The sequence below is a fragment of the Camelus dromedarius genome, chromosome 4, assembly GCF_036321535.1.
Source record: "Camelus dromedarius isolate mCamDro1 chromosome 4, mCamDro1.pat, whole genome shotgun sequence".
In the NCBI taxonomy this organism is placed as follows: Eukaryota; Metazoa; Chordata; class Mammalia; order Artiodactyla; family Camelidae; genus Camelus; species Camelus dromedarius.
Genome location: NC_087439.1, coordinates 21,391,333 through 21,404,013, shown reverse-complemented (window position 1 = coordinate 21,404,013; position 12,681 = coordinate 21,391,333).

The following is a 12,681-nucleotide window of genomic DNA, read 5'->3' as shown; positions in this document are numbered from 1 at the left end:
ACCAAAACAGTATCCGTCTCTGGCATAACTAAACATTTGCCCTCTAGCTTTATGAAACTCAAGTCCTGTGTTAATGATAATAGGTTTTTCCTTTTTTTTTTTTTAACTGAAGTATAGTTAATTTATAATGTTGTGTTAGTCTCAGGTGTATAGCAAAGTGATTCAGTTATACATATACATATATATATTCTTTTTCAGATTCTTTTCCATAATATGTTATTACAAGATATTGAATATAGTTCCCTGTGCTATACAATAGGGTTTTGTTGTTTATCTATTTTATATATAGCAGTGTGTAGCTGTTAATCCCAAACTACTAATTTATCCCTCCTCTACATCCCTTTCCCCTTTAGTAACCATAGTTTGTTTTCTGTCTGAGTCTATTTCTGATTTGTAAATAAGCTCATTTGTATTATTTTTTTAGATTCCACATATAAGTGATATCATATGATATTTGTCTTTCTCTGTCTGACTTACTTCGCTTAATATGATAATCTCTAGGTCCATCTATGTTGCTGCAAATGCCATTATTTCATTCTTTTTTATGGCTGAAGAGTATTCCATTATATTTATATATTTATATACACCCGTTCTTCTTTATCCAGTCATCTGTGGATGGACATTTAGGTTGCTTCCATGTCTTGGCCACTGTAAACAGTGCTGCTCTGAACATTGGGGTGCATGTATTTTTTTGAATTAGGGCTCCCTCCAGATATATGCCCAGCAGTGGGATTGCTGGATCATATGGTAACTCTAGTTTTAGTTTTTTAAGGAACCTCCATTCTGTTTTCCATAGTGGCTGCACCAATTTACATTCCCAACAACAGTGTAGGAAGATTCCTTTTTCTCCACACTCTCTCTAGCATTTATTATCTGTGTACTTTTTAATGATGGTCATTCTGACCAGTATGAGGAGATACAAATTAGTGACAATATTTTTTATCTCACAGAGTTTCTGTAGGTCAGGAATCTTGCAGCTTAGCTGGGTCCTCTGGCTCAGGGTCTGTCCCAAGACTGCAGTCAAGGAGCCAGCTGGTACTGTAGTCATTATAAGACTTTTCCTGGGGCGAATTTGCTTCCAACCTCACTCATGTGCTTATTAGCAGGATTCCGTTCTTCATGGGTTCATGGGCTGAGGGCTCAAGTCCACAGGGGCTGTTACCTACGACTGTCCTCAGTTCTGTGCCACAGGGGCCTCTCTATGGGACAGCTCATAACTCATAACACTTTGAGGCTTGCTTTCCTCAAATCAAGTGGACAACAGAGTGAGAGAGGATTGTGGCAAAGAGGAAGCCATAATCTTGTTGTAACCTGTCTTAGTCTGTCTAGGCTGCTATAACCACATACCTTAGACAGGGTGGCTTAAACAGCAAACATTTATTTCTCACAGTTCTGGAGGCTGGGAAGTCCCAGGTCTAGGCACTAGCAGATTTGGTATCTGGTGAGAGCCTGCTTCTTGGTTCATCGATGGCCATCTTGCTGTGTCCTCCCAGGGCAGAGCTGCTGAGGGAACTTTCCTTTTATAAGGGCACTAATCCCATTTGTGAGGGCTCTGCCCTCGTAACCTAATCACCTCCTAATGGCCCTACTTCCAAATACCATCACACTAGGGATTAGGTTTCAACATATGAATTTGGCGGGGGGAGGGGAATTGAGGGGGGGGAAATAGCATAACACACTCTTGGAAGAGAAATCTCCTAATTTTTGCTGAATTCTAACTGTTAGAAGCAAGTCTCTGAGTACAGCCCACACTCAAAGGGATGGGACTGATGATGCAAAGTATGAATACAAGGAGGTGGAGATGGTTGGAAGCCATTCCAGAAGCTACCACCACAGGCGGTAAGAGCATTCCTTCCTGTTACTGAAAGGATACCTGGTTCCAGGTGCAGAAGAGAAGGCACCACGGCTCCTGGGCTAGTCTCCCGCACTCTGCGGGCAGAGGCAGGGGTGTGCCTTACCCCTGGGCAGGGCTCTGCTCTCCCACTTTCATGCTGGGCTTGGAGCTCCTGATTTCACCATGTCACTGATCTCCTGTCTTTAGCAACCTTTCTTGGTTCCCTGAAAAATAATTTCTAAAGAGGAAAAATGAAATTACAGCGAGTGCACGAAAACCCTTGTGTTTGCTTTAGCTGCAGGGTCCTCCCACATGATTTCTGAGTCACTTCTTTAAAGGATTAAGGATAGCCAGTAACTTAGCCGATAGTTCTTCCTGCAAGTCGTGGTATTTTTATGGTTTTTTTGATGGCAGTTGATCCACAGAAAAGCTACATTTTGTGTGTGTGTGTGTGTGAAATAAACTTGTGATAGTGATATAAATGACATTAAACCACAAACTTTTCCTACTTGAAGATCTCTAACTTGGTCCTTCACCATAAAATAGAAGTTTCAGTCTGATTTTTTCAAACATTTCATTTTTTAGAAGACACATTTTATAATCAATGCTGATATATATTTAGGACCAGTTCATGATTTGTTTTGATCTTTGTTTTTCTTTTTTGTACCCAGTTATGAAGTTGTCCTTAACCCAACGGAGATAGCAAAAATGAAATAAAGCAAATACATGAAAAATATTCTTACTGGGAGAAGTGTATTTTGGTTTTGTTGTTGTTTAAGTTTGCTTTTTCATTTGTCTGCTGGCTTTTAAATGACAGCACATACTTTATGCAATCTGAAAATAGAGAATTTGGGGAATCCATTTGTTTTGGTTTTGAATAAATACCAAAAGCTGAAGGTGTACCTTAAAAAACCTCAAGTTTTGGGGAGGAGGTCTAAACTGATATGAGCCTCCAGTCTGTATGCAATGAGGGAAAAGCCTGTCAGTCAGCTTGAGACTGTAGTCATGAGACCAGAGCAAAATTCATCACAAAGAGGCTGGGAGATGGTCACTGGAGTCCAGTTGGCTCTACAGCAGCCAATCTCTCTTTTCAAAGGAAAATGAGATAAAATTCCAAGTGGTTTATTCAGAAAGTCTGAGCATCTAAATGGCAATGTAACCACTTATTACTCTTATTTTTCAATGATTTCTGGGCTCTTTTCTAGACACAGAATACTTCTAAAATATTTAAAATTCAATTAGCCAAGCAACTGTCTTTCCTGTGTATGTCAATGACTTTAATAGGAAGTGAGGTTTTGTGTCCATCTTAATTGCATTTATTATCACAGACTAACCTTATAATTCAGATAAAATGCTGACAACCTGATGTTAAGGAAGGGTAAGAATTTTTTAATGCATTTATTCTGTATAAACCAACCATGTATTCTATACAATTTATTACTCTTGGCATTAGGAAAAGAAAGATAAATATCCACTTTTAAGGAGCACACAATCCAACTAGGGTAAGAAATGCACATATAATAACTCTACTATAAGCAAACTTCTATTTTCCTGGGAAAAATCCATACAGAAAGTTTTTACTTCCACCGATTTCAAATTCAGACCTATAAAAAATATGGCTTAGAAATATTTTTGGTCTTGAGCAGTTTTTGATTAAAATTATGTGATTCATATTTGACAATTTTTAATTGACTTTATCTGTTTTACATATTGGATTTAAATATATAAGTAGAGGAAAAATTTGCTTCCATAATCAAGGAGGTTTGTAGCAATTGTCTTAGACTTAGAAGGCTCTTATCTCAGAAAATATCTTTGTAAACTGCTTTGGTGGACGTAGTAAAGGGTCTTTCAACGTGACCTAAATGAGACAGCTTTATATGGAATATGCAAATCGCACTGCATCAAAATACAAGAAACATGTTCAGTTCCTTCTGCTATGTTTGTGAACCAGAATGTAGCCAATATGGTGGTGGGAGTGACTCTCGAGTGCACATGAAGTAGAAAAGAGGATTTTTGGAGGAAAGTTTATTCTGCAACATGGTACCAAGTGAAATCTAAAAAGATGACCAGTAAGAAGATGCTTAGTGACTTTTAGAAATCATTTAAATTGTAAGTTGTTTCTTACTCATATTTTGCTAAAATTATCCAAACATCACCTCCATAATCTGCAAAACGTCAATAAGAGCTTGATACTAGTAGCCGTGCTTACTGTGTTAGAGTGGAAATGAAGGAAGAGCTGACCCAACCGGGGTCAATACGAGGGAACGGAGAGCGTGTTTCAGAGGGGCTGAAACAAATACTCACGAGCTGGGCAACCGCAGAACAGACTGCAGACCCTCAGGAGGCAGACTTGAGGCAAGCCTGTCTTCCCCCAGGACAGACAGGAGGAACATACTTGGTAGGGGTTGAGGTGGGAAATGATCCTGCTATTATATGGAGGCAATGTTTAAGCTTTTCTTTCTTTTGCCATCTCTTTATTTCTATTTTTTTAAGTGATAAGATTTGGATTATAAGTGTGAGAGACTGAATATACAAAGGGAAAATAACCAGATCATATATAAAAAATAAAACTCCGACGCACAACCTGTATCAACCTGCAGGAAACCTACCTCCTTATCTATAACACGCAACTCAGGAAGCCTGCCTGCTGCAAGTCAGAATTATAGGAAGCCTGGTTACTCTCTCTAGTGACAGTCCAGCAAGCTGAATAATAACGTCTGTAATAATTGGCCCAGAATGGCCGAGACTTGATTACTAACTGACAGCTTCCCTGACTTTTACCCCTGCTCCCAATTCAGGATCAACCAGAGAAAGCCAAAATGCATACCTAACCAACCGCACAGGAGTCCCCACTTCTAGTGACCCCTGCTGCAGTTTTCCCAGGACAACAGCCTCTAATTGGGCCATGCCCGAAACCTGCCCTCTTTCCACTAGAAAGCTTTCCCACTCCTCTGTTTGCCTTTGAGCCTCTGGCAAAACACAGGTAAAGGTGGCTGTCTCCCTTGCGAGACAACAACTCTGATAAATAGTCTTTGCTTTCTTTCTCATTTGGTTGGTCTTCATTTATTTCCACAAGTGTAAGATTTTGTTTAAAGAATGAATTGAGCAGGGAGGGTATAGCTCAGTGGTAGAGTGTGTGCTTAGCATGCATGAAGTCCTGGGTACAATCCCCAGTACCTCCATTCAGATAAATAAACCTAATTACCACCCCACAGAAACAAACAAACAAAGAACGAATTGAGCTTTGAGCCCTCTCCCCACCCAAAGAATTAAAAACCATTATGTACTCTAACATTTCTGTTACATAGATGGGAAACTTGATTTTGAAAACAATGTTTAACTTGCGTTAGGCCAGTGATTCTCAACCTCCTGCACTTTAGAGAATCAACTGGGCGTTTTGCATATGTCTTATGCCGAGGCTGTACCCTTAGAGAAATCAAGGTAAAGTCAAGCAAAACGATGTATTTTAAGAACTTCCTAGAAAATACCAATGGGCTGTGTCTTAGGTAAAATTCAGATACAAACTCAGGAAACGGAACTCTTCCCTCTTTTCCATTAACTCGTGGCATTTAAACCCTTTCATCTCAATGTGAAATAAGCAGGAGAATCCAAAGAAGTATAGGAACATCTGTCCTGGCTAGAATCCAAGTACCAGGCAGCCTCACCTGTCTGGCTTTCCTTTGTCGTATTTGTTAAAGTGACCCGTAGGTTGTCAAAATAGGGCCGCTTAGTCAAAGAGGATTCCCACAAAGCTTCACTCAAAAAATAGGTCTTCTTATTTTACACACACTTCTGACAGGTTTGGAAATCTGGTTTTCAGATTTACAGCCTCGTTGAAAGGGGCAATGCTTCATGCAGGTTGTTTGATTGCCTTGAGAAATGACACCAAGCGCAATGGAGGAATTGGGAAACCTACAAAAGCCACAGGACCTGCAAAACTGCTATGCCACACATCGCAGTAGGTCCTATCTTTGGGAAAAGGAAAAAAAAATCCCAACTTAAGTAACTGAAACATATATCTGTTATAGTTTGGGTAAAGGCATCAATTCCAGTTATTCTGACAACCAGATATTTTGAGTGGCATGTTCTTTGAGATTTTTGCATAGCAGCTTTCAAAATTTACTAATACTGTGTTCAGTTTAGACAAGAAGAAACGAGAAGAACTGTTCCAGCTTTTGCTCCAAAAAAATGGTTACCTACTGAGGTATATTTTGCAAAGACTAATATGTCAGTTAAAGCTGTGAACTTTACTCCATTCGGAATGTATCTTAGCAAAAGCCATTTTTCACAATGTTATTCCCCTAGAAATTTTTTTAAGTTGAGTTCTGGTATCCACATCATGTGAAAGAATCCTTGGTTGCAATATTCTCGGGAAATCCTCAGGGATAAACCACAACTCCAGTCAACACTCAGTATGTAGACATTGTCCTCTACCAAGCCTTGGGTGCCTGTCAGTCCTAATCTTTACAATTTGTGGCCTAAACTAATAAACCATCGCCCTTGACTAACCTGCTTGAAGGGTGTATCTGAATTACACAAAGGCAACAGCAGACAATATGTATATTCATTTAATACTTAATATTCCTTTCCTGCATACACTTTAGTGAACACCTAGCATATTGCCTGTAATGGTGCTTGAAATGAGGTGGCAGCTTTAGTAATAATAAATGTAACAAAAATATTCATTTAAATGGAGATCACAATAAATTTGAAACATTGTAAGCAATGTTTACAAAGTTCCTCAAATCCAAATATGGAAAACATTTGCATGTTTGATGTCACTTTTTATTCAAATATTTGCCATCGTAAGATACCTCTGAATAGACTGCAGTTTACAGCTCCCCACAGATAGACATCAAGTGTCACCCTCCTTAGTTCATAGACTACGCCCAGGCTAAGCCAAGTGGAATGAAATTAAAAGGCATTAGTTATTTACATTAGTTACTTTAAGTGATTGTCAAAGGGATAACTTAAAGTAGGTTGAGTGGCACCTACTGTCTGAAGAGTCTAGTTCCTGATTAAAAACCCATATGTGATTTTTCAGGCCTGACATAGGTGATGACAGAGACTGAAGCCGGGAGGCCTCACTGGGAAAGCTGCACTTCCTGCGCAGACTTGGTGCTTGGCCAGCGCATTGCTGCCTCTGCAGGGAGGTGCAGTCAAGGACACAGGCCCGCATGGCTGGTCAGGCTCTTACACATGTTGAAACCCCCAGCCCAGGCACCGTCATTCCTAGGTCTCTTTATCTGATGCCCGAGGCAGAGATCTTGTTCAGGCATCTCTGCTGAGACCTCCTTACAGGGGTGGAAGGGAGAGGTGGAAAATTTGCAGGCAGTTTTCCCCACGCTGACCCAGTACTTTCCCACTCCTAGCCCTCCCCCTCACCCTTCCTCCAAATCCAGAGTCCAAAAAGCTACTTGATAAGGCTTTTGTTGGGGATCCTTCAACAGGGAGGGAACCCCAAGTTTGTGCTGATCCACCCGATCCTCCATCAGCATGCTGTTCCCTGGGAGAAAATGGAAGAGGAGGGGTCGGCATCTTCTCTGATTTTAGACTCTTATACCATCTTAGTAAGTAAGGAAAGTGATTAACTCTTTAATCTCTGGCTTATTACTTTAATCAGCTGCTCCTTACATCTGACAGCTCAGCACTCTCTCTGAGCTTTGCTGACTTCCTGACACTACCCACATCAGTTTCAATCCATATTTTCATCCAATACCCAAAGAAGGCTCATGAAAAAACATTTCTACATTATTAATAAGCCTTAAGAATTTCACATTAGTGTACTTCATTTCTATAATTTTAGGGGAATGTCTTGTATTAAAACCCATAAATGCTTCAAGAGGGACTGACTGTCTGAAATTTGGGACTTCTCTAAGCCAGAAAGAGAAAGAAAAATACCATATGATATCATTCATATGTGGAATCAGAAAAAAAGACAAACTTATTTACAAAACAAATAGACTCACAGACATAGAAAACAAACTTATGGTTACCGGGGGGAGAGGGGGTAGGAAGGGATAAATTGGGAGTTCAAGATTTGCAGATACTAATACACACAAAATAGATAAACAACAAGTTCATACTGTATAGCACAGTGAACTATATTCAATAGCTTGTAGTAACTTATGGTGAAAAAGAATATGGAAACGAATAGACGTATGTTCATCTATGACTGAAGTGTTATGCTGTACACCAGAAATTGACACATAGTAAACTGACTATACTTCAATAAAATATATGTATATATAAGAAATTTGGGACTTCTCCATCCTCCGCTGGATGATTTGATTAATTCCTCTACCACACACTGACTATGCCACTGTCACTCCTTAGCAAACCAAGACCCTCCACTCTCATACTCTACCATCCTTGGTATCACCCAAGCCTAATCTCTTTGTATGTTTCAGTTCTGACCCAAACGTTCCTCTTTGATCTGTGCTCTTTTTTGACTACATACCTGTTGTTACTATAGCTTAATCTTACTGAGCCACACAGGATAGACTTGTGGAGAGTTTTATTTCAGGAGCCATTCAGCAAGGCTTATACTCATTTTTTGTAGGCAAATACACTTCATCTTTCTTTAAGTCCTATAATTGAATCCAACCCTTCCTGGGAAAGCCTCCAGCATGATTTATACATAACGACTATTCTAGATTGACAAAAAGCTGTTGGATGCCAAGCAACTCATTCCCAGGGCCCTGGATCCAAAATAGGGAGACTAACCACACAACTGGGAATTGGAAATTGATTATATGGGAAAGCGAAAATGAAATACTGAGATGCTGGTGGTGACAGTGCTGGTAGTCGGGTGTGACAGTGATGTGGGAGGCTGAGACCTGATCTTAATAGCTCTTTGTATCAACAACTTCTCCTGATATGTTTGTTTGAAAAGCACAAAAACAGATTCACAAAGGCTCTTTATAATAAAAGAAAACATCTTTGTGCTATAAAAAAGCATCACACTTGCTTAAGTAGAGATTTTCCCAGAATAAGAGACGACAGAGAAAGGCTCGGAAGCTCCTAGGCTCTGGTTGTTTCCCTCGTGCCTGAGAGTATATAAAAGCGGCCTCGCCCTGCCAGGGTTGAGCCCTTTTTCTTGGGGTGAGTGAGCCAAGTAATAGATGCAGGATAGCAGGATCTTTTGAGAAAGTAACCAAGGTTTTGTTTCTTGTTGTTCCTAACATTCCACTCCCCCTCCCCTTCCTGGCATTTATTGCCTCAAGGAGCAGTGTAGATCAGCCGAAAACAAAGACAACATTGACATTCCTAAACAGTTATTTTTGTATGCAGAGAGAAAGGAAAAATAAAGGTCAAAGCACTTTTTATCAGCAAGAGCCTAGTTTTAATAGAATAAAGGGTTTTTGGAATTCTCCAAAGGTGGCTTTGCATATTACAAGGAAATCCTAAAGGAGTCAGAATTTTGACCCGATGCCATAAACCACTGAGTTAGGAAGAAATTGTGATGAAGGAAGAACAGTTTTCCTAACCGCAAGCAATGCAATGAGAATTTAAGAAACTTTTCAGAATTCTGAATGGAGGGGATAGGGAGAGAAGAGCTAGAGAATTTAGAAACAAACTTGGGAGTTAGATCAATACCCCGTATATATTCTCTGTGGTTGAAACCCCATTGAAAGTTTAATAAAAAAAAAAAAAAAATGAAAATGTAAAGACAAAATTATCTGTCCTCGTATAAATGGTGCCTCATAGGTTAGTTTGGATTCAATTATAAGCAATGTAAAGCAAATTCCCAAAATATATCTGAGTCAGTGACCATGTATTTATTCTTAATATATAATTTATTATATGTTTGTATAACATTTAACCTATTTATTAAGTATACAGTATTAAATATAAATATATAAAATGGACATAAGATATAAATATATTAAATATAATTAATTATATGTTATATAATATTGACATGTATTTAACTCTCTATTAGATATTATACTTTCATTTGGGGCAACGGAGACAAAGGCCCAGTTCAGCAAAACTTGTGTCTAATGCTCACATGATATATTTTGTGACAGTTTTCCAAGGTTAACTACAAGTGTTGGTTTACTACTGCTGCTGTAATAGATTACTACAACCTTTGTGCTTTAAAACAATACAAATTTATTATCTTATAGGTCTGGCAGTCAGAAGCCAAAGTCAAGCTGTCAGCAGGGCCTCATTCCTTCTGGAGGCCCCAGGGGAGAATCTGTTGCTCACCTTTACCAACTATTAGAGGATGCCTGCCTTCTTTGGCTGATGGTCCCACCCTTCATGTGGGATCTCTGTCCTCAGGGTGAGTCCCAGTAGCCTCCTGCCTCTCTGGGAGACTCTCCAAGTCCAGCATGTGGGTCTGACCCAGGCTCCTTTCAAATTACTGCTTCTTTCCTTGGTCCTGGAGCATGTGAGATTGCAGGTGTGCCCTGTAAGAGTGGGGTCTCTATTTCCCACAGTCCTCTGGTTCTCCTGACAGTAAGCCCTGCTGCCCTTCAAATCCAAAATTCTGTGGGCTGCTCTTCCCGGTGCAGGATGCCTGGGGAGCCCGATGAGGGGCTTAGCCCCTCCCTCCTTGGGGAGAGCCACTAGAATTGTCATTATTCTCCCACTTGTGGTTCCCTGCACCTGGGGTGCGGGTCGTGACTATATCGTGACTCCACTCCTCCTAGTCATCTTGCTGTGTTTCCTTCTTTGTATCTTTAGTTATGGAAGATTTTTTCTGGTAGATTTGGTCTTTCTCATCAATAGTTGTTCTGTAAATAGTTGTTACATTGTTGTGCCCATGGGAGGAGGTAAGCTTAGGGTTTTCCTACTCTGCCATCTTGACCTTTTCCTGAGAATGATTTATGTTTTTAAAAACTTACTAAACCTTTTGATAGCCAGTATTTTTCGAAGGACTAAAGTGGACCATCCGTTCAAGTTAGCACACAATAGTCCTAACCATTAATAGTGTGCCAGACTGATTTGGTGATAAACCACATAGTCACCCCACTGTGAATTCTTCCTATAGTAAAACACAAACAGAAGATGGTTTAGTCTGTTGCTTCCCTTCTCCACAATCAATACATGTAGAGGCTTAAAAGGGAAAATGTTCACATGCCTGGAGGTAAAAAGGAGATGACTTGGAGCAATAGATGTTCTTAAGGATGCATGAGAGACAGCAGGCAATGGGATTTGATATAGGAATAGAATGGTAACTTGGGACTCTTGCTGAAAACTGGGAGAGGATGTGAAGAGATAAGCAGCAGCCTGCAGTACTGTAGGATTTCTTAACTGTAAACATGACTAAAGAAAAAAACTTTTAGATCCAAGAAACACTAGAGCCTGAGGAAATTAAAAACAAACAGAAGACGTTATATTCAAGGAAACAGATGACACAGCAGCCAGAGCAGCAGTCAAACTAAATAAAACTGATGATTTCAGAAAGATGAGAGGGAGCATTTAATCAGGGGAACATCAGCAGGAAGTGTTAGCAATAAATAAAAAATAAATAAATAGACAAAATTCCTGGAGACCTTGAGCATAAAAAATATATTTTAATTAAAAAAAATAGTCAATACTTGTGCTGAACAGTAGACAAAGTCAAATTTGGATTAAGGTATTTTCCCCCCAATGTATCAGAAAGAAATTGTGAATTGGGGAGTGTAATATAGAAACTGGGACAAAGAAGATAAAGAAGTAGAATTTGAAGATATAAAATAAAGACTTTAATAGTCATTACTGATAAAAACATTACTGCTTTTTATATATTGATCTTGTATTCAGAGACCCTGTTAAACTTTTTTAAAAAAACACTTATTTATTTAAATATACTAATTTGTTATTTTGGATTTTCTATATAGATAATAATAGCATCCGCAAATAACAAAAGAAAAATATCTTCACTTCTAATCCTTTGACTCTCACACAAACAGAAGATGATATTCACAATAGTTCACGTAGCAAATACAAAATGGAAAGTCTCCATTCCATCAGCGAAGGAATAAATTAATAACTGTTTGATGAAATGCTATATAACAGTTAGAAATAATAAACTGACTTGTAAATAGCAACATAGATGGGTTTAAAAAAATAGCATTGAGGAAAAATGTTGCCAAAGGAGACTTGTGGTGCCAAATGTGCCAAAGGATCCACTTTAATATAGTATCCTAGAACAAACATTAAATATTATTATTAATGGTGTGTAGATTTTACACATGTTAGTAACAGCAAGGAAACAGATTAGGAACATTCATCTTAGATCTGTTATAATGAATATTTGTTGGAAGAGGGAAATAGAACTGGAACTGGTGGATAAAATGTATACAATTTTTAAAAAGTAGTGTATTATTTGGACCACTTAAGAAATTATGCTACCAACTAAGGAATATTGATTACAACAATGCAATTCTTCATGCTGAAAGCTTGGTGCATCAAGAAAAAAAAAAAAGAAAAGGAAAGACAAAGGAAAACCAATTTTATCACATTGACTACGGCCTTCCTGGAAGACATCACTGAAGGAGAGAGTGAAATGTATGATTTTACTAACTTTTATTATTTAGAAAGTAGTTACAGTGGGCTTTGCTCAGACTAAACCCTAAGAAATGTCTGCATGCTTTATGGGGTCATACTGTGGAGATAAATGGACAATTTCTCATCAACACCTTCAAAGCTTAAAAAAGAGGTATTCTCACAGTGCTGTCTAATAATAGTCAAAGTCTTGAACATGAAACACAATTCAATGATGACATTTTGTGAGCGACAGCATGAAAGGTGCCAAGTTTCCTCACTGTACCTCGCTGAAGATTACCTATTTGCACCAAGTCAAAAAGAATGATACGGAAATAATACTTATGAATTCAGATGCAAAAGGCATC